Genomic DNA, 25,745 nt, shown 5'->3' with positions numbered 1-25,745 from the left:
CAGCTGTAGCTCCGATACGACCCCTAGTCTGGGAAACTCCACATGCCACAGGTGTGGCCCTAAAAAGCAAAAAAAAAAAAAGATCTTTGTTGTAATAATTTGAGGTGTAACTTCTATCATATGCTAAATTTTCATATGTGCTTGAGTCTATTGATGGGTTTTCTCTTCTCTTTCACTGGTATATTGGTCAATATCCAAATATAGTCTATTTGGACCAGGTAGGTTTAGAGGAGTCAGTATTCCTATTCCTTCATGGACATGTGAACTTATATTTATTGAGTGCTGAGGCCCTTTGATATATACTATCTAATTTAATCCTCATCATAACGCTCTGAGGTTGGTATGATTATCCACATTATACACACCAGGAAGCTGAAGCTCAGAGACTTAAAGTAATTTCCCCAAGCACACACAGCTGTTTGATTCCAAAACTGTTTCTAAGAACAATCTCCTGACCTGGGAAAGAATAAATGAGTGTGCAGGTAAAGTGGGAGTGCCCAGCTAGGAATGGCTCCAGAACACGACTTCTTCCCAAGAAAGAGAGGAAAGACAATTGTAAGTGACTAGGAGAAGTTGCCCAGATGAAAGAGTTTCCCAAGACTTCCAGTCCTTCCATAGCACTTGCTGTCTGCACACTCACTGCCTACTTGACTCTATCCTGCCTTGCATCATTCTCTCAACAAAAATGTGGTGCCTCAGGAAGATCTTAGTTGCCTCATGACCAGGAACCTAAATTTATATTTCCCTCCTTGTGTCCCCCATTCCACGTGGTTAAGATTGTGGATATGACTAATTGGTGAAACAACATGAAGCCTCCGTGTCTGACCCTGAATCTTACTCCACAGATGCTAGTCAGAAGTAAGAAAAGGTATTTCCTGTTTGTCTTTCCAAAGTTGTGCCTCTGTTGCTTCAACTCCAGGCTGCAGTCTAAGTGTAGAGATAGCTTTCTTCCTACGTAACATGACCAAGTCTTCCTAGAGGGAACCAGTAATTGATTATATCTTGCTCTCTGTGCACACATCTCTTCCTAGAGTTGAGCCAGTGGCCAGAATCTAAATATTCTGTTTCTCTCTTGTTTCACAATTTTATCCAGACTCAGCCTAGTAGATATCAAAGTTTACAGGAACCAGAGTCCACAGACTGCTGGTAAATGGCCATCTCAGAGTGCCTCTGTGTCACTTGGGAGCAGCCAATCCTGAACTTGCCCCTGGCTGCTGCCGCCATGGTGTCTACAGCAGTGCCTGGCACACACAGTAGATGCTTAGCAAAGATTTCTGGATGGCAGATGGATGGATGGACATATTGGCAAATGGATGGAGGAATGGGTAGGTGGATGGATGGATGTTTTTTAAATGTTATAAATAGTCCCTTATGTCACTAATGAGTGTTCAGAGTGTGTGTCCACAAGCAGTCTTTATCATGGTGTAGACCATAAACCTCTTATATTACAATCCTCTGGAAAATCTTTAGTGAGGTCCTACTATGTAGCATGCAGAGTTATAGCCAATCTCTTGGGATAGAACATGTTTGATATAAAAAGAGAAAAAGAATGTATATATATATATACATATGACTGGGTCAGTACAGTCATACTGACAGTAGAAATTGGCACAACACTGTAAATCAACTATGCTTTAATAAAAAACAAAAACAAAAAAAGTTAAAAAATAAAGATGACTTGGTGCCACTCCTAGAGATTCCTGCTCAATGGGTCTGTAGTGGGACTTCGTAACCTGTAATTTGTCAGACTTCTTGGATAGCTAATGATCAACAAGGATGGAGCCTTCAGCCCCTGCTCCTGGCCTCGTAGCTACTATGCCTTTAGCTTTAAGACTAGTAAGGGAATCAGCATCTCCCTTCTTACCTTGAGTTAACATTATCCAAAGAACCACAGCTGCCTGTGGAGAGGGGGGGCCTTCTGGGTCTGCCTATTCAGACACAACAAGCTGTTAACTCTCAATTTAAGCTTTGCTTGGCCTGCAATACTTTTTAAAAATCTGAATTAGTCACCAATCTTTAAAAATCACATGATTTTCTAAAATTGGAATTTCTGAATTTTGTTGGGGAAGAAAAAGAGAAAGAGAGTGAGTTCTGGTAGAATCGGACCCTTATTCTTCCAAGGCATTGACATCTGGAATCCAATAGCCACCACCCCTTAGACAGGTACAGCCTCTCACTTTGGCCACAGTCCCAACCCATCCTGTTTCAGTCATTTATTTTGCCTCTTGGCCCTTGTAGCCATCTGAGTTGGTATCCACTGTGTCACAAGATATCCCATCATTTTAACATAAGGGAAAGGCGACCCAAAGAGAGGAAGTCATTTGGAGGGATCCAGACTGTTGGTGAAAGTCAGGGCCAGGTGCACCCGCTCTTCCCCTGCTGCATGTTAACCATCAAAGGAGGTCAAGGAGACTGAGATGGAAAACTTGTTTAAGGAAAATGAATTAGGAACTTGACTAATTAAAGCACTGTCATCACTGGCGTTCCTGCTGCAGCTCAGTGGGTTAAGAACCTGACTAGTATCAATGAGGATGGAGGTTGGATACCTGGTCTTACTCAGTGGGCTAAGGATCTGGTGTTGCCTTGAGCTTCAGTGTAGTTTGCTGAAGCAGCTTAGATCTGGCACTGCTGTGTCTGTGGCGTGGGCTGGCAGCTATAGCTCCTATTCATCCCCTAGCCTGGGAACTTCCATATGCTTAAAAAAAAAAAAATTAAAGTATTGTCACCATCATCATCATCATCCCCAGAGTATAACCTTTAAAAATTACAAAATATGGACTAGTTAATAAAGCAAGTGTCTCAAGAAGAAAAAGCATTAGAGAATTATTTCAGAATGTGTGATAACATGAATCACTATGCTATGACACTTCCTGAAATGCCGTGCATGCACTAAAAGTACAGATCATTTAGTAGGAGGAAATGAATTGATTTTTCCTCAAAATGGATAAAAATATGTCTTAGAAATTAGTGGATATACAGCAAAATATCAAAATAAATTCAATCAACTCTAAATTCTTGGATCCAAAGGAGAACTTGGCCATTTGCAAGTCTTAAACAATTCCCAAGCTTTATTTTAGTCCAGAAACTTACTAATCTTTTGTAACTGCACAATTCTGTTCTTGGGTTTGCACCCCAACCCCCTCCTCTCTCCCTTACCTGCTCTTCCTACCTCCCCTCTCTCCTCCCCCACTATCAAGGTTTCAGTCCAAAAGGGAGCTGACAAACTCATTAACTTTCAAATGAGTGTGACTCATACTCATGTCTGGTATTACTGCTTCCAAGGGGATTTAAGCTTTAATGGGAGTCAAGAACCACACTGTTTTTGACATAGTAGTGTATGGTGCTTTTTAAAAAAAAAATGATGTATAATTGATTTACAATACTATATTAGTTTCAGGTGTGCAACATAGTGATTCAACATTTAAACAGATTATATTCCTTTTAAAGTTATTACAAAATAACCACTGTATTTCTCCGTGCTGTACAATATATGTTTGTTCTAAAGAACCACAGCTGTGAGTATTTTCAAAGTATATTAAGCCAGATAGGAGACCCATATTGGGAGTGTTTTTCCTCCTGTGTCCCAGAAATCACTCCTACCCAACTCACATTCTTCTCTGTGGGCACCAGCCTCCCAGGACCTGAGACCAAGAGGCCCTAGTGCCCTGCCCTTGTCAGAACCTTTAACCTACTTCCCCCAGTGCCAGGGATCCAGATTCCAATGGGACTGTCCTCTTCCACGTTGGTAAGTTTTGGGGAATGACAACAAACCTTTGACTTGAGGAAGGGCTCTTGGCAAGAGCTGGCAGGCCTGATCTCTGCCCAAAGCTAATCATCTCGCAGTCAGCATACCAGCAAAGTGAACAGGAGAGCCGCCTGCCCACTCAGCTTGCTGGCACTTACTCTTTTCTAAGCATTTCTCCACCATTTCCTCACTTGGTCCTCCCAACAGCCATGAGATACGTATCATAAGCTGCAGTGTTCACAGATGAACAGTGGCCCAGAGAGGTCACATATCTCACTTTAGACCACACAGCCTGAACATTGTGGACTCTGGATAGGATTCTGGGTCAGCCTTGAACTATCCACCTGGCAACTCACCTGCTCTATGGGATGGCTCCAAACGAGAGAGGCACTTACACCTGGAAAAGTCTCAGCAGGGTAGCAGCCCGAGAACTTGCCCAGCTTGTTTGTGAAGGCTGCCCCAGCCTGGGAGGTGCTGACTATCTACACACATGCACTTCTTGGAAGTGGACAGTTGACGAGACTAATGCAGGCACAGACAAGCACATGGCACTGTCTCGTATGTGGTTTTGAACTTAGAGCGGTTATTGTTCTTCGGCCTCCTAAAAATCAACACTGTGAGTTGGACGAGGTCTGAGAATGATTCTAGGACAGTTCAGCTAGAGGTTGATCCAATCGGGCAAGCCCAGACTGGCTCTTCTCTCTTTTCCCATCCAAGGGCTCCTGATGACAGTATTTTTAAAAAACACTTATTTATTTAAGGGAACAAGTGGGCAGGTGGGTAGAGATGGTAGGACCCAGTGTAGGTAAACTACATGGAAACTGCCCTTGGGAAAGATCTGGATTCAAGCCCCAGCCCTGCCTAAAATCACCAATAAAACCTTGGGACTTTCCTTCCTCTCTTCAGGCTTCAATATCTCCAAGAATGATATCATAAAACTGGAGTTGATAACCCCTGCATTTCCTCCCTGATCAGATTTTTGTGGTTCTGGGATCTGGTAAGGAGTTGCACTATTACCCAGCACACTGGAGTGTACCCCAAACACAGGAACACACCCAGGTGAGAGGAGTCCTAAGTTCACCCACTGACTTGTTGTTGCCTTAGTTGTGTCCCTTTCCCCCTGGTAATGTCACCCTCTGACGTAAATGCAAACTCCATCAAATGAGAAAACATCATCTCCAAGAGTACCTGGGATTCCCTAAGAGCTCTGGGAAGTAGGAAATAAACAGGTCTTCTCCAGACTAAGTAAATACTAAAGTTGAGAAAATTCCCTGGTACGTTTCCCTGTGAAGAAAGCGACAGAGGGATAACACATCTCCATAAATCTGCAAAGTCTTTTAGGAGCTGTGTTCCGGGCTGGAGAGAACAGACCAGAACTAGAAGACATACCTCTGTTCTTTTGTTTGGTTTTTTTAATGGCCACACCTGCGGCATATAGAAATTCCGGAGCCAGGGACTGAATCCAAGCCACAGCTGAGGCTCACATCCAAGCTGCAGCATTGCCAGATTCTTTACCCTACTGCACAAGGCCAGGGATCGAACCTGCACCTCAGCAGCGACCTGAGCCGCTGCAGTCGGAGTCTTACCTCACTGCATTATGGGGGAACTCCCAACTAACTCCGTTAGTCTCTGTTCTAACAGAGGCTGCTGCTGGATTAGAGAAAGAAAAATCTTTTTTGTCTGAAGGACATAAGCCTGGGCCTTGTTATCATTTCCCTTGGAGGTGTGGGTGGAGAATAAAGGACACAAGCATGGGCCTCGTTAACATTCCACAGCACCAGCGTAATGTAATCAACCCTGCTCCTAAGCCTCCTGCTGCCGCCCCCCTTGCTTAGAGAACAAGGTTAGCTGATAAGCAGAACTGCAGTTGCTACAGGTTACTCATCTAATCACCTCTTTGGCGCTGGCATGAGCTGCCTGCTTGAAGTCAGGAAATACGGTCCTTACCCTAAATCATTACTGTTACAAGATAAGGTTTAAAGTAATTTAACCGCCACTTCGCTTCTGTACTCCTGCTTATGCATGCTTCTCCCTCCCAACCTGGATGTAAGTTTGCCTTTATAAGCACGGTCCGTTTCTTTGTTCGGGGCTTCACACTCAAGCCGCTTTTAGGCAGTGTGTGGCCCTGGCCAGTAATAAAGACTCCTAATTTGTTTTTTCTCCGTTGGAGTGGTCACTGTTCTTTCACAGCACAACATGTCTTTTTGTCTTTTCTAGGGCCGCACCTGAGGCATATGGAGGTTCCCAGGCTTGGGGTCTAATCGGAGTCATGATGAACACCGGCTAACACCACAGCCACAGCAACACGGGGTCCAAGCCGCGTCTGCAACCTACACCACAGCTCAGGGCAACGCCGGATCCTTAACCCACTGAGCAAGGCCAGGGATCGAACCCGAAACCTCATGGTTCCTAGTCGGATTCATTAAACACTGAGCCACGACAGGAACTCCAAGAAAAATGACCTCCACCCACTTCCCAGTGAGACTTTATCAATAAATCTGCAGCAGCTGTACCTGTGGAGTTGTTACCTACAGGGGGTGACATTTGAGATAACTGGGTCTGGCAGAGAGCTGAGGCAGCCCAGCACCTTATACAGTGTCTGACTCACAGTGAGCCCTCAGTGATGCCTGTGGAGTGAATGAATGAATAAGCCCTTTAGGAAATATGATTTTAACTTACATTTTAATGCAAACTTTCAAAAAATGTGGTGATGCTTCTCTGCAGATAGGGTTTCATAGAAAGATAGTGATTTGGCAATAGGAAAAGCAGTAGCTGTGAGGCAATGACCTGGTGCAAGGTACAGGACTTCTTTTGCAAAACACTGATTTGATCATCTGTACCTCATCGGACTATGATGAGAAAGAAATGAGGCAATTGTGCAGAAGCTCTTTGCAAAATGTGAGGTAGGTACAGGTTGCCATCCTGTCTCCTATGTTTAGGATCAACATAGAAAACAACCTGTTCCTGATCATTTAAGACCGCTATGGCAAGCATATCACGATGTTCTTTAGCTACAGCTGCAGGTGGGCATGTGGACACACAGTCCTGTGTGCCAGAAATGCCCTGACCCCAACCCCACCCACTCCATTACCCTGGGGGATTCTGATGTTTCGTAGAAGCTGTACTTATGCAGTAAAATCAAACATATTTCTCCTCAGCATCGGTAACTGTTCATCCCCCTTCCCTCCAAATCGGGAGAGTCATGATGAACTCTGTTTCATGATCACCAAGTACCATGAACTTGACCTTGGGATGGATCACTGCTCACCACCCGAGCACCTGCTTCCTTGCCGCTTCCACTGATGAGCACATTTGCTCTCAGGCCTCGGTACCCCCAGCCTCCCTCTTTTTCTCCAGGTCCTGTGGCTTTTCCTTCACTCTGTGACTTTTGTAACTGAAGATTGGCCTTTGGTAGATCTCACCAACCTATCCCAGTGCCTTTCTGCTTCTGTCTGCTGAGCCACCCCATTCAGCCTGGGCCAGCCTGGCTCAATGGGTCTCCTTCCAGGATCACGGGGGGTGGGGGTTATTTGTTTGTGTTATGGACTTCAGGTTTATGTCTTCTGAAACTTCATAGGCTGAAATCCTAATCCCCCCACCCCCACCCTTGCCCCGGTGTGATGGTATTGGGGGAGGGCTTTGGAAGGTGATGAGGTTATGAAGGTGGAGCCCTCGTGAATGGGATTAGCGCCCTGACAAAAGGAACCTCAGAGCACGCCCTCAGCCTCTCTACCTCATTAGGACACAGTGAGAAGTCAGCAGCCTGCCACCTAGAAGCAGGTTCTCACCTGAGCTCAGCTGAGCTACACCCCCCTGACCTCAGACTCCCTGCTCTGCTCTTGATAAGCGACCTGGTCCATGGTGTTCAGTCACAGTGGCCAGAACTATTTCGTGTGCTGGCTTTTTCTGGAAGGCTTGGACACCAATAGCACATGTGAATGGACGCCCAAGAGACTCAGAGGAAAGAACTGATCAATATTTGTAGGAGAATCAGTATAGTGCTTCCAGGATGGCACTCAAGGGAGGGTTGGCTTAACAAATGTGGCCCCACTTCCTCCAGGAAAAAGGTAAAAGAACTCCCGGTTGATGTCACCAACTCTCCATTAATTCATAAGAAGAGTCACATTTACAGATCCAAACTTTCTTTCTTTCGAAACTCAGCTATCTTCTTCCTTCCCAGTTTTGCTCCAGAGACTAACAGCCTGAATGGGACAGAGGGTGTTGTTAAAGGCAGAGCAGGTCCCAGGGAGCATAGGAGCAAAGTGACAGACAGGACAGAAAGAAGGCTTCCTCAGGTGCACTTGCCCTGTCGCCTGCTCCTGCTTTCTCAGAGGGGCTCTGGCAGAGGGGGCAACACCAGCTTCTCTAGGCACCATCTGTCACCCAAATCATAGGTGGCTTCACTGTGACTTTCTCACAGCAGGACGGTCTTGGGATACTTTGGTCTTGCAAGTTAGGTCAGTTCCTGGTTCATGGAAGACATGGAGAATGCAGTCGCTTTGTTTTCCGTATGTATTAATTTGCCACAGCTGCCATTTCAAAGCACCACAAACGGAGTGGCTTAAACAATAGAAATGTATTGTCTCATGGTTCTGGAAGTTCCAAGTGTGAGATGAGTGTGCCAGCAGGGCTGGTTCCTTCTGAGGACCGTGAAGGACATTGTGTCCCAGCTTCTGGGTGTTCCTTGGTCTATGGAGGCGTTTGCCTTCATCTTCATGTGGCGTTCTCCTTGTCTGTGCGTGTCTGTGTCCAAACTCCCCTTCTTCAATAGGACACTCTTGGGGGCTACATGGCTCATTGTTAAAATGGCTCATTGTGCTGACCTCACAAATAAAATATGAAGGCACAGTGACCCATGAGACTGACCACCTTGCTCAAGTGACATCCTGTTTCCGTCGCTGGTGCCGACTTTCCCAAGACCACCCTACTGGCTTTCTCAAGATTATGAGACCACCCTACCATGAGACACCTCCAACTTTCTCACGACTACATGACCACCAGAGTCCAGCTGCAGGCAAAAGAAAAACTAACCTCCCCCGCTTCAGGGAATCCAATTTCCCATCCACGGGGTATACGAAGGACCCACCAGAGGGCCAGGGGGCTGGATTTTCTCAAGGGTTAGTCACCCTCTCCTTTCCCTTTAATAAATTTTCTTCTCTTTGCCTGAATACTAAGCTCATTCTCTTTTTTCTCCACACACGCCTTACAAACACCAGTCATATTAGCGGCCTACTTACTCCAGTGTGACTCCATCTTAAAGGAACTAATTATATCTGTAATGACCATTCAAAATCAAGTCACTTTTTTTCTTTTTTTTTTTTTTTTTTGTCCTCCCCTCTGCATATGGAAGTTCCTGAGCCAGGGACTGACTCTGAGCCGCTGCTGCAACCTATGCCTCAGCCCAGATCCTTAACCCACTGTGCCAGGACAGGGATTGAACCCATGTCCATGATGCCGCAGAGACACCATTGATCCTGTTGCACCACAGCAGGAACTCCTAAGATCACACTTTGAGGTATTGATGGTTAAGACTTCAACATATGAATTGAGGGGGACACAATTCAACCTGTGACACTGTGTAATTGATCTGGTCCTTTTCATAAACTTGAATTTGCCACATAGTGTGTGATGTGGAGGGGCAGGAGAATCTTACATATACCTACATATACATACATACACATACATACATTTATATACATATATGTATATCACAGTCCAATAAAATAGTTTGAACAAGTTCTCCAGAAATCTGTACCTCTCTAGAAAAAAAACAATGACTATGTCTTAGATTTCCCCCTGGCTGCCCCATCCTCTCTAAGACAGCAGATGAGTTTGTGGCAGAGGAAGTGGCTTAAGCCACCTTATGGTTGCAGGAAGAGTCACACTCATACTAGCTAACCTTTATCCTAAGTTTATTCTGCCAGGTAGCCTTCCAAGGTCTCTTCACTTTTTGTATCAATGTATGATCAAAACAACCCTAGGAGGAAAGTATTATTATTTGCCCAAATTTTCCGAGGAGAAAACAGAGGCACAGAGAGGCTGAGAAACTTGCCCCAGGTCACACAGGATGTGGTAGTACCAGGAATTGGACTTGGGCAACCACCTCTGAGCTCACATTCTCTTCGATCTTCCCAGAAGGAGGGAAAGGTATTTAGATCTTTAATGCAGATTTTGAAAGGTAAGTTTTAGGGGTGGGAAGTGGCAGATTGTGTTTATACATGTGCAAGTCTGGGTTTTTTTTTTTTTTTAAGAGAGTTTCTTTGTGGATCTCGGTTCATTTCAAGGTGGGATGAAATGTCTGACTTGTGTGGCCATATCCTCCCTCTTAGTTAAAAAATCTTCATCCTGGAGTCTTCATCTTCCTTTCCCTGTGTGTTAGTTTGCTGAGAGTCCTCAGGGCTCTATTTGCCAAGTATGGCTTTGGAGGCCACTATGGGCAAATGCCACCATCATTCTCCTCTCCACTGAGACCCATCCTCTCTGCAGTCCTTGCCTCCCTAACATCTAAACCAGAGTATCAATGTCCCTTGTCTGGGATAGTTACTCCCTAATCCCCATGAGGTCACTATGCTGCTGTGGGGACAAGCCCTGCGACAGGAGTGGGCTGAGGTGAAAATTTACTACAAAGGACTTGAAAATCCATATGTAAACTTGGTCCTTCCCTCAAATGTCCAAATCCTTGAACCGTATTTCTTACAGACTGAGTAAATAGTTATGTCTCATGCACATGTGCAGACATTGCTGTAAGCAAAAGGCAAATTCATTTAAAGACCCGAGTGACTTTTAGTGATAACAGCTAATATTAGCTATAACTAGTATTAGCTAATATTGATAACTAATATTAGTTTTAGTGACAATAACTAATATTTTCACACTATTTACCAGGCTTTATCCTAAGCTCTTTACATGTATCAACTGATTTAATCCTCACAATAGCCTAGGAGAAAAGTACACTTATTATTATTACCCCTATTTTATTTATAAGGAAACTGAGATACAGAGGGGCTAGGTAGTATTTGCCCAGGGCCACATAGCTAGTGAGTGGCAGAGTCAGGATTTGATCAAGCATATGGGTTCTGAACAATTGCACCATGTTGGTCTGTGTTTACTTGACCAATGGATACCTCAAACACTCAGCCACACAGGAACTCCACTGTCCTGTTTTTCTTAATAAAATTTTTTTGTTTTGAAATAATTGCAGACTTGGCTCAGATCCTGCATTGTTGTGGCTGTGGCATAGGCCAGCAGCTATAGCTCCAGTTGGACCCCTAACCTGGGAAGCCTCCAATCCTCCATATGCCGAGGGTATGGCCCTAAAAAGCAAAAAAAAAAGAAAAAAAAAAGAAAGAAAGAAAAGAAGGAAATTGCATTAGATGTGCAGAAGGGTTGTAAAGGTAATACAGAGAGTTTCTACACACTCCTCACAGTTTTAATTTCCCCTAGTGCTACCATCTTTCTTTAATATATTTGTCAAAACTAAGAAACCAGCATTGATACATTATTATTAACTAAACTCGAGATTTTGTTTGGAATCTTCCAGTTTCCCCGTCAACGTTTTTCTTCTATGTTCCAAGACCTTGAATTGCAGTGAGTCATCCTGTCCCCTCAGCCACCTCAGAGCTGTGACGGCTTCTCAGATTTTCCTTGTTTTTCATGATCTTGACGCCTTAAAGAGTGCTGGTTAGGTTTTTTGCAGAAGGTCCCTCATTTGGGAATTGATTTTTTTTTTTTTTATGATTAGACATGAGGTTACAGGCATTCTGAGAAGAATAGCATAGATTTAAACAGTCCTTCACATCATACTACATCATGTCAGATATGACACTTCATTATGTGTCACCTTGACTTGGCTCAGCAATACTCAAGCTGGTAAAACTTTATTCTGGGTATTTCCAGAAGAGATTAATATTTGAATCAGTGAGCAAAGCAGTTGGTCCTCACCAGTGTGAGTAGGCATCACCCAGTATGCTGAGGGCTCAAACAGAACAAGGCAGAGGAAAGGTGAATTTACGTTTCGCTTGAGCTGTGACATCCATCTTCTCTGGCTCTTGGACACCAGCACACTTGGTTCTCTAGGATTTGGAATCAGACCGGGACTTTCACCATCTGCCCCTTCCCCACCCCACCCCACCCCCTATTCTCAGGCCTTCAGACTCAGACTGAGTTACACCCCCAGCTTTCCCACTTCTCCAGCTTGCAGAATGCAGACAGCTTTGCCTCCATAAACATAAGCACGTAATTCTTGTAATAAATCTCCTCTTATCACTCTCTATATATGCATCCTATTGGTTCTGTTTCCTGGGAGAATCCTGACTAATATAACGCAGTACGTGACATCCATGTCACCAGTGGTAGCAACCTTAACAACTTGCTTAAGCTGGTGTTTGCCACATTGCTCCATGGGTTACTATTTTTCCCTTTCCATGCTCCATCCTCCCTCCCACATGGGCTAGGGACAGGAGTAGATTAAGGTCCCCCCTCTCCTGGAGGTGGGAATATTGACATACAGTGTTTGAATTTATATAAGGAAGATTTGTCTCCTCTCCCACATTTATTCAAGTATCTGATCATGTATTTATATCCCTATGGACTCTTGCATAAATGCCACTTTTAACATTCAATTTCACTGCTTCTCTTAAAAGTCTTTGTGCAACTCTGGATATGCTGATCCGGATCAGAGCTGTCCCTCGCCCATGCAGGCCTGGTGTCCCCCGCCAAATCCATTCTTTGTCTTTGCACTATTTGCTAAGCCCAGAGAGTCTTGCACATACCTTTTGTTCTAGCCAAGTCCTACCTGTTTGTCAATGACCAGCTCAAGACTCATCTCTTCAATGAAGCATCCCCAGCTTCACATTTCTGTTACTCACTCTCTCTCTTTTTTACACAAATTTTATGGCTGTACCTGTAGCATACGGAAGTTCCAGGCCAGAGACTGAGTTCAAGGCACAGCAGTGATCTACGCAGCAGCTGTGGCAACCTGGGATTCTTTAGCCCACTGCACCAGGCCAGGGATTGAATCCACAACTCCACAGTGACCCAAGCTGGTACAGTCAAATTCTTAACCCACTGTACCATGGTAGGAACTCCACTCTTTTTTTTTATAACTTCTTCCAAGTGACAGCATTATTCAAGTTGGCACTTATTGCTATTGATTGTTTCACTAGTGTACCTCTTATAAGTCTATCTGCTCCTTAAGGAAGGAGAGCATATTGGCATATTGTCTTTCTTTCCTTTCTTCATCTTTTTCTTTTTCTTTTTCTTTTTCTTTTTTCTTTTTTTTTTTTTTTTTTTTTTGTCGTTTTAGGGCAACACCCACCCCATAATGGGGGTTCCAAGGCTAGGGGTCCAATAGGAGCTATAGCGGCCGACTGGCCTACACTATAGCCACAGCAACGTGGGGTCTAAGCTGCATCTGTGACCTACCTGCACCACAGCTCACGGCAGCACCAGATCCTTACCCGACTGAGCAAGGCCAGGGATTGAACCTGCGTCCTCATGGTTTCTAGTCAAATTTGTTTCCCCTGATCCACGACAGGAACTCCTTCTTTCCTTCTTTTTTTCTTCCTTCCTTCCCCTCTCTCCAAATAGCAGGTATCCAACAATTCAATTCATTGAACTGAAAAAAATCAGAAGATCAAATTCAAACATAACAAAATACATCCAGCTAGATCCAGATAAATTCTTTAAACCATACATTTTCCCAAGAGCAAACAAGCACCTTTATTCCATGACCAATATATAATTATCCCATCGTCAACACACTAACCTGAAAGCCCCTGTCCTTCTCTGGACCAAACGCTAAGTCTGTTCTTACTCACAATCAAAAATATCTAATCCCTTTCTTTTGCAGCTCCCGCTAGCCAATTTGTCTGATCAACATTCATAATCAAAGAATTAGCTAATTGTAAGTTGTGCTAATATTTACAAAGCAGGCAGGGACCTTTGTCTGTGAGCTGTGTGTAGGGGGCAGAATCGTCTCCCTGGTGCTCCACGTGAAAAGCAGGCCTCAGGGGGTAACACAACAAGACTGTGAATGCTGGTTTAAAGAGGAAAACAGTGGGAAGTGGGCATGAAGAGTACACCCTTTGATTCCACATGGCATGTTGTCACAACAGTCTCCTGGTCCTGAGGTCAACCTGTCACTTTTGAAATGTAGCACTGCCCATAAATGACTGATCCAATGGAATTGCCTATTTACATGTGGTGGGGGGTGTGGGAGGAGCAAGCTGGCCCCTACAACAGCTTTGAAGGGGGGCTTCCCAGTGCCCAGACCAAGCCTATTTGGTGGGCTTTGGTGGAAGGGCTCGTGATGGGGAGAGGTTGTTCCTCTCAATGCCTGATGAATTTCATGCTGAAGGACCCAGCACAGCTGAGACTCTGGGATGACTGAAATGACCATCTGATGAAACCATCAGCTTGATGCTGGTCTCCCAGCAACATGACCGGCCCTTGAAATGATCAGATGTTTGTTATGTCAGCACCTCTCACATGCAGTTTTTACCCTTCTCTGGGGACTTCTTGATTAGCCAGGAACCTGCCCACCATGAAATGGTCAGCCCCACTCTCCCAGTGCTCTCAGATGACACTGGGGAGTCATTCCAAACCTGGTTTCAGGGTTACAAGGTCATGAGGGCCTCCCGAGCAGTTCCTATTATGTTGCCAATCTGCTGACCACGTTTCCACCCTCAGCCCTGTGAGTAGAATTGCTAAGCCTGTTCCCCGACATCTGCCAAAGAAGGGCTCCTTCCCCATGCCTGGGAGCTGGACACGGGGCAGTTATAGCACCACGGCTTCTATTCATGCATTTATAACACTGACCACATTGTTCACAGTTGGGCTGGACACCACATAAAATTATTGTCCAAAAGTTGCCGTGTTATTACATTGGCAGAGAAAATCATTTCCAAATGCCTTGATGTCAAGGGGCCAAATTTCCTCATTAGGCCTGTACCTTCAAGCTCCAGAAAGAGATAGAAACTCTGTAGACAACTTACTGAGCAAATGCAGGTTTCTTTTCCCCTCCTAAATCAAAAGGAAGAACACAAACTTGGGCATGTAAGAGGGAGGCTAAGGGAATATGCTCTTATCTCCCTCCACCAGGTGAAAGGCTCCATATGGGGTCACCTGGAATGAATCAGAGGCTATTCTCATGTGCCCCAGCCTTACACAGCCAAGAGAGTCCTTCTGTGGACCAGGAGTCTTCACTACATGCTTTCAGTTTTTGATGATGAATTTCATGTGCCAAATTGGTTGGGGCACAATGCCCAGATAGTTTGTCAAACATGACTCTGGATGTTTCTGTGAAAGGGCTATTTTTAAAAAGTGAGATTCACATTTAAATGCCTGGACTTGAAAGGGCCCATCGTGGCTCAGTGGAAAGGAATCTGACCAGCATCCATGAGGACATAGGTTCAATCCCTGGCCTCGCTCAGGATCTGGCATTGCCCTGAGCTGTGGTGTAGGTCACAGACATGGCTTGGATCCTGTGTTGCTGTGGCTGTGGCGTAGGACATTGGCTACAGCTCCGATTCAATCCCTAGCCTGGGAACTCCATATACTGTGGGTGTTGCCCTAAAAAGACAATAAATAAATAAATAAATAAATAAATAAATAAATAAAAGGCTGGACTGGAGTAAAGTAAATTATGATCCATAACATGGGTGGACCTCATCCAATCTGTTGAAGGTCTTAATAGAACAAGGACTCACCTCCCCAAGCAAGAAGAAATTCTGCCAATAGATAGCCGTTGGGCTAAAGCTCTTTCCTGTGTCTCCAACCTACTGTCCTGCCCTACAGATTTTGGACTCTCCAGCTTCACAATTGCATGAGCCAATTCCTTAAAATAAATCTCTCAATAAATAGGTGATAGGTAAGTAGGTAAGTAGGTAGGTAGGTAAACAGAAAGAGAGAGAGAGAGAAATAGATGCAAATATAGACATCCTATTGGTCCTGTTTCTCTGAAGAACCCTGGCTAATTCAGTTAACCCCTGTTTTCCCGGAGGGCTCCCAGATGTGCTGTGGTGGTGTTTTTCCTGCAATGTTGTCTGAACTCCTAAACCCTCAAAGCCTCTGATTCACCGTTTCATCAAAGCCACTGCTCTGGCCTGGTACAAAGTCTCATTTACCCCCAGATCCTGGCATTCCGTGTACTTTTTCAGTTAGTCTCAGGCCTCTACTGGCTACAGAAGATTGGATCTTCTTCCTTCCTGCATCTTAGGTCAAGTCTAGGCTAGTTGTGAACAAGACAAGAGAGGACGCATATTCCACAAATCTCCCCTTGGATCTTCAAGTCCTTTGGTTCCCAGTCACTCCATGTTCCCACCACCCAAGAAGGTAGATTGTATTCCAATTCCAGACTGGAAAAATAACAGTTGATTCATCTAGGATACGGCATTAATCTCTGGAAGAATATAAGTTTTGGTTTCTTGCTATGGACATCAAACAATGCCACCCCCAGCTTCCCTAGGTCTGATTTCAAAATATATTTACCTTATGCCACACTCTCTCCTGCTCATCCAATCTCTTTACCTCTAAAATGGGCACAACCTCTTTAGCTATGTCGGCTCAGGTTAGTCTCAAGTGCTCCAGTCTTCAGCAGCCGTGGATGTAATAATGACTTGTATTTATTGGTGGAAACTGTATTAAAAACTTTGCATGTATCACCTCATTTAGTCCTCACAAGAGTCCTATTATTAGGTCCCTGAGTCACTCAGTTCATAAACAGTAGGGCTGGCCTGGTCTTGGACATGAACTTGTGGGGGCAGTGCTATTGGAGAAGAGTAGAGAGCACAACGTTGTCGGAACCACAGAAGCCCAAAGTGTTGACAAATGGACTGCCCTTCCCCTGGGGACATCATGGACCAAGGTCCCACAGCTCAAAGTCATCTGGGAGCAGAAGGCAGAGGGTGAGGTGAACAGGAGGATGAAGAGACAGGGAGAACCCTTGGCAAAACTTGGAGGCTCTCCTGGGATACCTCCCCCACTCTCATGGCTGCACCTTTTTTTCCTGTTGGTACCCCTCACCCTCCCAAGCCCTCATTCTTTCCTCAGCCTCTGTGTTCCAACCAGTTTTCAGGAAACTTACCCCAATGAGCATACACGCTTTCCCATTTTTCTTAATGAAATACTTTTATAGGGAAAGACCATCCTGTTGAACATGTGTTTGCATCCTGCCCTATGACACAGGGCTGCCTTCAGTGTTGATGATGTGAACCCAGGTGTACTCTTCCCCTAGGCTGCCTGGCCCAGTTCGCTCAGCTGTTTTGGTTATTCTTAGACTTGCGGCCATGGTGCCACTGTTGGGCAGTCCACCATCTTCTCCCCTTACCATGCAACCTGCCTGCTCAGCACCACCCACATCTGGATTGCCCTGGGCTGGAGATCCTACACCCCAACTTCCAAGAGCCATAGAAGCAGGTCCTGAGGGAGGCTGGGCTGGGGAGTGGAGGCATCCCTGTGACTGTACACACTTCATACTTGGCCTCTGGAAGCCCATTTATAACCTGGATTTAAGGCTTCATTTCCTCCACTCCAAATGGTGGTAAAAACTCCTACCTCCTGGGTGGGAATTAAGGGTGATGATATACACAAGGAGCTTACCATATGTAAATATGTATTTATATATTTATGTAATTTATGTCTAGCAGCTTAGCATTTAGTAAATGATAGCTTTAATATTCTTATTTTGACTGCCCTAGAATTGTTGGGGTTTTTTTTTTCTTTCTTTCTTTTCCTTTTTTGGCCACCCCACAGCATATGGAGGTCCTGGACCAGGGACAAGATCCAAGCCACAGTTGTGACCTTTGTTGCAGCTGCAGCAATGCCAGATCCATAACCCACTGTGCCAGGCAGGGTATCAAAGCTGCATCCCAGTGCTCCAGAGATACCACCGATCCTGTTGCACCACAGCAGGAACTCCTGTTGTCTGTCTGTGGTATTCCTCTTTTCTATAGTATTGAAGTTGTCAGATACGTTAACACAACATGAAATCAATCTTTGAATTATCCTGGCTACACTTTTAGTGCCACCATGAAAAAAACTGCCTTTTTGTGTCTAGGGTCTCTTTGGACCCCACAACTGAGGGTGCTCAGTCAGTTTGCCCTAATTTCCCAGGGGTGGAAAAGGAGCCTGACGAGCATCCCACAGCTCCCTTCCTTTTCCTGTATAGGGTGCTATACACGTTTTACGTGAATCCAGCAGACTCAAAGAAGAGCCAGACCTCAAAATCCCTTGGGCATTTGCAATATGTATTGGCTGATGATGGTGATGCTGTTGGAACCATAGGTGGCCTGTCTGACTCTTCAAATTGTAAAGAATGTAGAGAATTGGAAAAAGTTAGGTAAGAATCAAATGCTTTTAAATTCTGACTCAGGGAATTTGCCTTTTTTACCAATAAATATTAAATTGTGAAGTGAATAACCAGGCCTTTATCCATTTTGCCATTCCAGATTACCCCACGCCCATGTGACCCAAGAGCCTCACAGAGAGAAAAACCTAGATTATTGAAGCAAAGAGGAGTGCAGGGAGGGAACTATGTCCAGTCTCCTGGGATAGACCATGATGGAAAATAATATTTAAAAAAGAATGCATATATATATGTGTGTGTGTATATATATAGATAGATAGATAGATAGATAGATAGATAGATATAAAGTTTATATATATATATAGATGTATATATATAAAGTTTTCAGATTCATTTTGGAAGGAGAACAGATTTCCTTGGTCAAGAGCCAAGTTCTTCATGGGAGACTCCGAGTCGTCAATCTGATGGCATGTCATGAAGAGCTCCTGGGTTAAGTCCCCCCACCCCCACCCTAGGCCACAGGACATGATAGGTTCCCCCCACCCACCATAGCAGCAGCAGATGTATCAGCTCTGCAGCAGAGTGACCTTGGATGAGGAGATGCTGGCATTAGATGACAAGGATTAGAACACCAACAAGGAAGGAGCATGAACAAAACCAGCACAGGACTGAGACTACCTGGAAAGAAGGGTCCCATGACCCCTCATCCCATGTCCCGTCAATCCCGCTCTTCCCCCTCCCACTCATCACTGCCATCTGCTCACAGCTTGAGGGGTGCAAAGGGGGATGCAGGCATGGAGCAGCTGGCTGTTTGCAGAGGGTACTCAGACTTCCCAGGAAAATCCCCTAAAGTTACAGACATGGCAGAGAAGGGAGGGGCTGGGTGGAGGAGGAAGGAAGCTGGAAGCAGAAGAGTTGTCAGAAAGGCTTGGAGAGAAAGACCTGGGAACTTCCCATAGAGACTGAGGGGACATGGAGCTCATCTAAAAACATCTTTCTTCTCAGAACCTAGACAGTTTTACATCAGAGCCAGAAGGTCTCATGACTGGTGGTCAAAGCCTTTTAGGGGGGTTACAAACTGCCTTGGGATCCGCATAAAAATGGAGCTCTCACAGTTTTGGAAACAAAACTGACTAGCACCCATGAGGAGGCAGGTTCGATCCCTGGCCTTGCTCACAGGGTTAAGGATCTGGCATTGCCGTGAGCTGTGGTATAGGTCACAGACGCAACTTGGATCCTATGTTGCTGTAGCTGTGGTGTAGGCCAGCAGCTGTAGCTCCGATTTGACCCCTAGCCTGGGAATTTCAATATGCCACAGGTGAAGCCCTTAAAAAAAAAAAAGTGGAGCTCTCCCCTGAGGAAAACACATCTGAGCTCACTCATCTGTACATCTCACACAGGTGCACCTGTATAGGCATGTGAGTGTACATGCACACACACACACACACAGTTCACGTACAATTTCAGGAGGTTCACAAACTTCTCAAAATTCATCTTTAGGACCCTCAATGTCTACAGATTCTTAGTCAAAGAACTCTGCATCTAGTCCAGTGTTCTCAACTGAGGGTAGTTTTGCCCCCATGTCTAGTGGGTGCAGGCCAGAGGTGATGCCAAACATCCTTTAATGGACAGGCTACCCCCACTGCAAGGTGCTCTCTGGCCCAAACTGTCAATAGTGCCAATGCTGAGGACTCTGCTGCATCATCTTATCACAGACATGTCCAGTCATCTGCCTAAGAGCCCACAGGTCATTATTCCAAGGGCAGGACTGCTACCTGGATAATAAAGAATCATAGCCCGTTTATTGAGCAGTAATTATGTGCCAAACACTGGTTCAAGAATTTTACATGAATGAAAGGAGCAAGATGACAGAGGAGCAAGAGGTTGTGCATTCACCTTCTCTCACGAACACATCAAAAAAACAAATCTACATGTAAAATGACTCGCACATAACATCAATTGAATGCTGGCAGAAGTACTTAAACATTCAAAAAGGTCAGGAGGAGTTCCCGTCGTGGCGCAGTGGTTAACGAATCCGACTAGGAACCATGAGGTTGAGGGTTCGGTCCCTGCCCTTGCTCAATGGGTTAACGATCCGGCATTGCCGTGAGCTGTGGTGTAGGTCACAGACACAGCTCGGATCTGGTGTTGCTGTGGCTCTGGTGTAGGCCGGCAGCAACAGATCCAATTAGACCCCTAGCCTGGGAACCTCCATATGCTGCAGGTCAACCCTAAGAAGGAAAAAGCAAAAAATAAAATAAAATAAAAGTAAAATAGAAGGGGAAATAAAGAATATCTCCAACAAACAAAAGCTAAAAGTGTACAGCAATACAAAGCCCTTTCTGAAATAAATACTGAAAGGGCTTCTCTAAATTTAAAAAAAAAAAAGAAGAAGAAGAATTAGGATGGATGAAACTACAATTGGAAAGCAGTCACTTAAATTAGCCAGCATACAGATCTAAACATGCAGATGTCAAAAAAAAAAAAAAAAGAAGATATAAAAATCATACAGTGTGGGAAAGGAAAGTAAGAAAATATAGATTTTTTTTTATTTTTTTAATGATGTGTTTGAGCCTATTTGACTATCAGGCTAAAGCAAGCAGATATAGGAAGGGGTTAACATACTTAAAAAACAGGGCAACCACAAATCAAAACCGAACATTACATTCACAAAAACTGAAAAGAAAAGTACTCAAGCATAAAATAAATGGAAACTATCCAACCAAAAAAAGGAAAGAAGGAAAGAGAAACATAGAATCAGCTGGAAAACAAGGTTTAAAATGGCAATAAATACATATATATCAATGATCACCTTAAATGTCAATGGACTGAATGTTCCAATCTAAAGACACAGAGTGGCAGATTGGATAAAAAAGCAAACACCTTCAATCTGTTCTCTACAAGAGACTCACCTTAGGGAAAAGGACACATATAGATTGAAAGTGAGGGGATGAGAAAAGATATTTCATGTCAAAGGACAAGACAGGAAAGCAGGAATTGCAATACTCATATCAGACAAAATAGACTTTAAAATGAAGGCCATAAAGAAAGAAAAGAAAGACACTACTCAATGGTTAACAGATCTGTTCAAGAAGAGGATAATATAATCATCAATATATAGGCCCCTAATATAGGAGCACCCAGATACCTCCAACAAATACTAACAGACGTAAAAGGAGAAATTGATGGGAATACAATCATAGTAGGAGAATTTAACATCCCACTCACATCAATGGACAGACCCTCTAGATAGAAAATCAATAAGGTAACAGAGATCCTAAAAGGACACATTAGAAAAGTTAGACTTAATCAACATTTTCAGGACATTACATTCAAAAAAATTAGAATATACATTCCTCTCAAGTGCCCATGGAACATTTTCAAGAATTGATCACATACTGGGGCACAAAGCTAACCTCAACAAATTTGAGTATAGAAAATGTTTCAAATATCTTCCTGACCACAATGGTATGAAACTAGAAATCAACCACAAGAAAAGAAATCAAGAAAACTTACTACAGGAGTTCCCGTCGTGGCACAGTGGTTAACGAATCCGACTAGGAACCATGAGGTTGTGGGTTCGACCCCTGGCTTTGCTCAGTGGGTTAAGGATCTGGCATTGCCGTGAGCTGTGGTGTAGGTTGCAGATGCAGCTCGGATCCCGTGTTGCTGTGGCTCTGGGGTAGGCCGGCAGCTACAGCTCCAATAAGACCTCTAGCCTGGGAACCTCCATATGCCTCAGGAAGCAGCCCCAGAAAAGACAAACAAAACAAAACAAAACAAAAAAAACTTACTACATGGAGACTAAACAACATGCTACTAAAAAAAACAGTGGGTCAGGAGGAAATCAAAAAGGAAATTTAAAAATACTTCAAGACAAGACAGTGAAAACACAACCACTCAAAATCTATGGGATGCCACAAAAGCAGTGCTCAGGGGGAAATTCATAGCAATACAGGCCTTCCTCAAAAAAGAAGAAAAATCTCAAATCGACAAATTAACCCACCACCTAAATGAATTAGAAAGAGAAGAACAAACAAATCCTAAAGTCAGAAGGAAGGAAATCATAAAGATCAAAGAGGAAATCAATAAAATATAGATTAAAAGACAATAGAAAAATCAATAAAACCAAGAGCTGGTTCTTTGAAAAGGTAAACAAAATTGACAAACCTCTGGCTAGACTCACCAAGCAGAGGAGAAAAAACCCAAATAAACAAAATAAGAAATTAAAAATAAGTCACAACAGATACTAAAGAAATACAAAAAAAAAAAACCTGAGAGAATACTATGAACAATTGTATGCTAACAAATTTGACAACCTAGAAGAAATGGATAACTTTCTAGAGACTTAGAGCCTGCCAAAACTGAATAAAGAAGAAATAGATCAACTGAACAGACTGATCACTAAAGATGAAATTGAATATGTCATAAAAACAATCCCTACAAATAAAAGTCCAAGACCAGATGGCTTCACAGACAAATTCTACCAAACATACAAAGAGGAACTTACACCCACCCTCCTTAAACTTTTCCAAAAGGATGAAGAAGAAGGAACACTCCCAAAGACATTCTATGATACCACCATCACCCTAATTCCAAAACCAGACAAAGATACCACCAAAAAAGAAAACTATCCGCCAATATCTTTGAGGAATATAGATGCAAAAATTCTAAACAAAATTTTAGCCAACCAAATCCAACAACATATAAAAAAGATCATACACCATGACCAGGTGGGATTCATCCCAGGTTCACAAGGAGGGTTCAACATAAGCAAATCAATCAACGTTATATACCACATTAACAAAAGAAAAGTCAAAAACCACATGCTTATCTCAATGGATGAAGAAAAAGCATTTGACAAAGTCCAACATCCATTCATGATCAAAACTCTTACCAAAGTGGGTATAGAGGGAACACTCCTTAATATAATCAAAGCCATTTTATGACAAACCCACAGCAAATACAATACTTCCCACTAAAATCTGGAACAAGACAAGGATATCTACTCTCACCACTGTTATTCAATATAGTATTGGAAATCCTAGCCACAGCAATCAGACAAAAAAAAGAAATAAAAGGCATCCAAATAGGAAGAGAAGAGGTAAAACTATATGCAGATGACATGATACTATATATAGAAAACCCTAAGGACTCAACCCAAAAACTACTTGAACTGATCAACAAATTCAGCAAAGCAACAGAATATAATTAACATTCAGAAATCAGTCACATTTTTGTATACTAATAATGAAATATTAGAAAAGGAATACAAAAATACAATACCTTTTAAAATTGCACCCCAAAAAATCAAGTACCTGGGAATACACCTGAACAAGAAGGTAAAAGTCTTATATGCTAGGAACTATAAAACATTAATCGAGGAAATTAAAGAGGATGTAAAGAAATGGAAAGATATTCGATGCTCCTGGGTTGGAAAAATTAATATTGTAAAAACGGCCATACTACCCAAAGCAATCTACAGATTCAGTGCAATCCCTATCAAATTACCCATAACATTTTTCACAGAACTAGAACAAACAATCCAAACATTCTTATGGAACCACAAAAGACCCAGAATTGCCAAAGCAATTCTGAGGAACAAAAACCAAGCAGGAGGCATAACTCTCCCAGACCTCAGGCAATATTGCAAAGCCACAGACATCAGGATAGTGTGGTACTGGTATCAAACATACAGACCAATGGAACAGAATAGAGAATGCAGAAATAAACTCAGACACCTATGGTCAATTAAACTTTGACAAAGGAGGTAAGAACATAAAATGGGAAAAAGACAGCCTTTTCAGTAAGTATTGCTAGGGGGGACAGCTGAATGCAAATCAATGAAACTGGAAAGCACCCTCACATCATGCACAAAAATAAACTCAAAATGGCTGAAAGACTTAAATATAAGACAAGACACCATCAAACTCCTGAACGAGAACATAGGCAAAACATTCTCTGACATCAACCTTGCAAATGTTTTCTCAGGTCAGTCTCCCAAAGCAACAGAAACAAAAACAGAAATAAACCAATGGGACCTAATCGAACTGACAAGGTTTTTTTTTGTTTTTGTTTTTGTTTTTGGTGTTTTTGCCTTTTCTAGGGCCGCTCCCACAGCGTATGGAGGTTCCCAGGCTAGGCGTCTAATCAGACTGTAGCTGCTGGCCTATACCACAGCCACAGTGGCAACTCGGGGATCCAAGCCGCATCTGCAACCTACACCACAGCTCACGGCAACACTGGATCCTTAACCCACTGACTGAGCAAGGCCATGGATCGAACCTGCAACCTCCTGATTCCTAGTTGGATTCATTAACCGCTGAGCCATGACAGGAACTTCAAACTGACAAGCCTTTACACAGTAAAGGAAATCAAAAAGAAAATAAAAAGACAATTTACAGAATGGGAGAAAATAATTTCAAATGATGCAACTGACAAGGGCTTAATCTCTAAAATATACAAACAATTTATACCACTCAACATCAGAAAACCAACAACCCAATGTAAAAATGGGCAAAAGGCCTGAATAGACATTTCTCCAAGGAAGATATTCAGATGGCCAACAAACACATGAAAAAATGTTCAACATCACTGATTATCAGAGAAATGTACACTTGATCTTAGCCAAAAGGCCGAGAAGCGATGATTATCAGAGAAATGTAAATCAAAACTACCAGGAGAGGAGTTCCCATTGTGGCTCAGCGGAAACGAATCTGACTAGGAACCATGAGGTTGCAGTTCGATCCCTGGCCTCGTTCAGTGGATTAAGGATCTGGCATTGCTGTAAGCTGAGGTATAGGTCAAAGATGTAGCTCGGATCTGGCGTGGCTGTGGCTCTGGTGTAGGCCAACAGCAACAGGTCCAATTAGCCCCCTAGCCTGGGAATCTACATAAGCTGCAGTGCAGCCCTAAAAGGACCAAAAAAAAAAAAAAAAAGCTACCAAAAAAACTACCATGCGATACCACCTCACACCAGTCAGAATGGCCATCATTAATAAATCCACAAATAACAAGTGCTGGAGGGGCTGTGGAGAAAAGGGAACCCTCCTGCACTGTTGGTGGGAATGTAAGCTGGTACAACCACTATGGGGAACAGTATGGAGGTACCTTAGGAAAATATACATAGAAGTACCATATGACCCAGCAATCCCACTCTTGGGCATATATCCAGATAAAACTTTCCTTGAAAAACACACATGTACCCGCATGTTCATTGCAGCACTATTCACAACAGCCAAGACATAGAAACAACCCAAATATCCATCAACAGATGATTGGATTAGGAAGATGTGGTATATATATACAATGGAATACTACTCAGCCATAAAAAAGAATGAAATAATGCCATCTGCAGCAACATGGATGGAACTAGAGATTCTTGTACTGAGCAAAGTAAGTCAGAAAGAGAAAGACAAATACCATATGATATCACTTATATCTGGAATCTCATATACAGCACAAATGAACCTTATTAATAGATGCAGACTATTGCCTTTGGAATGGATTAGCAATGAGATCCTGCTGTGTAGCACAGGGAACTATGTCTAGTCACTTTTGATGGAGCATTAATCTGAGAAAAAAGAATGTATACATGTATGTGTAACTGGGTCACCATGCTGTACAGTAGAAAAAAAATAATGTACTGGGGAAATAATAAATAAATAAATAAATAAAATTAAAAAGAATTTTACA

This window comes from Sus scrofa, chromosome 1, assembly GCF_000003025.6.
Source record: "Sus scrofa isolate TJ Tabasco breed Duroc chromosome 1, Sscrofa11.1, whole genome shotgun sequence".
Taxonomy (NCBI): domain Eukaryota; kingdom Metazoa; phylum Chordata; class Mammalia; order Artiodactyla; family Suidae; genus Sus; species Sus scrofa.
This window is presented reverse-complemented; position numbering follows the sequence as displayed.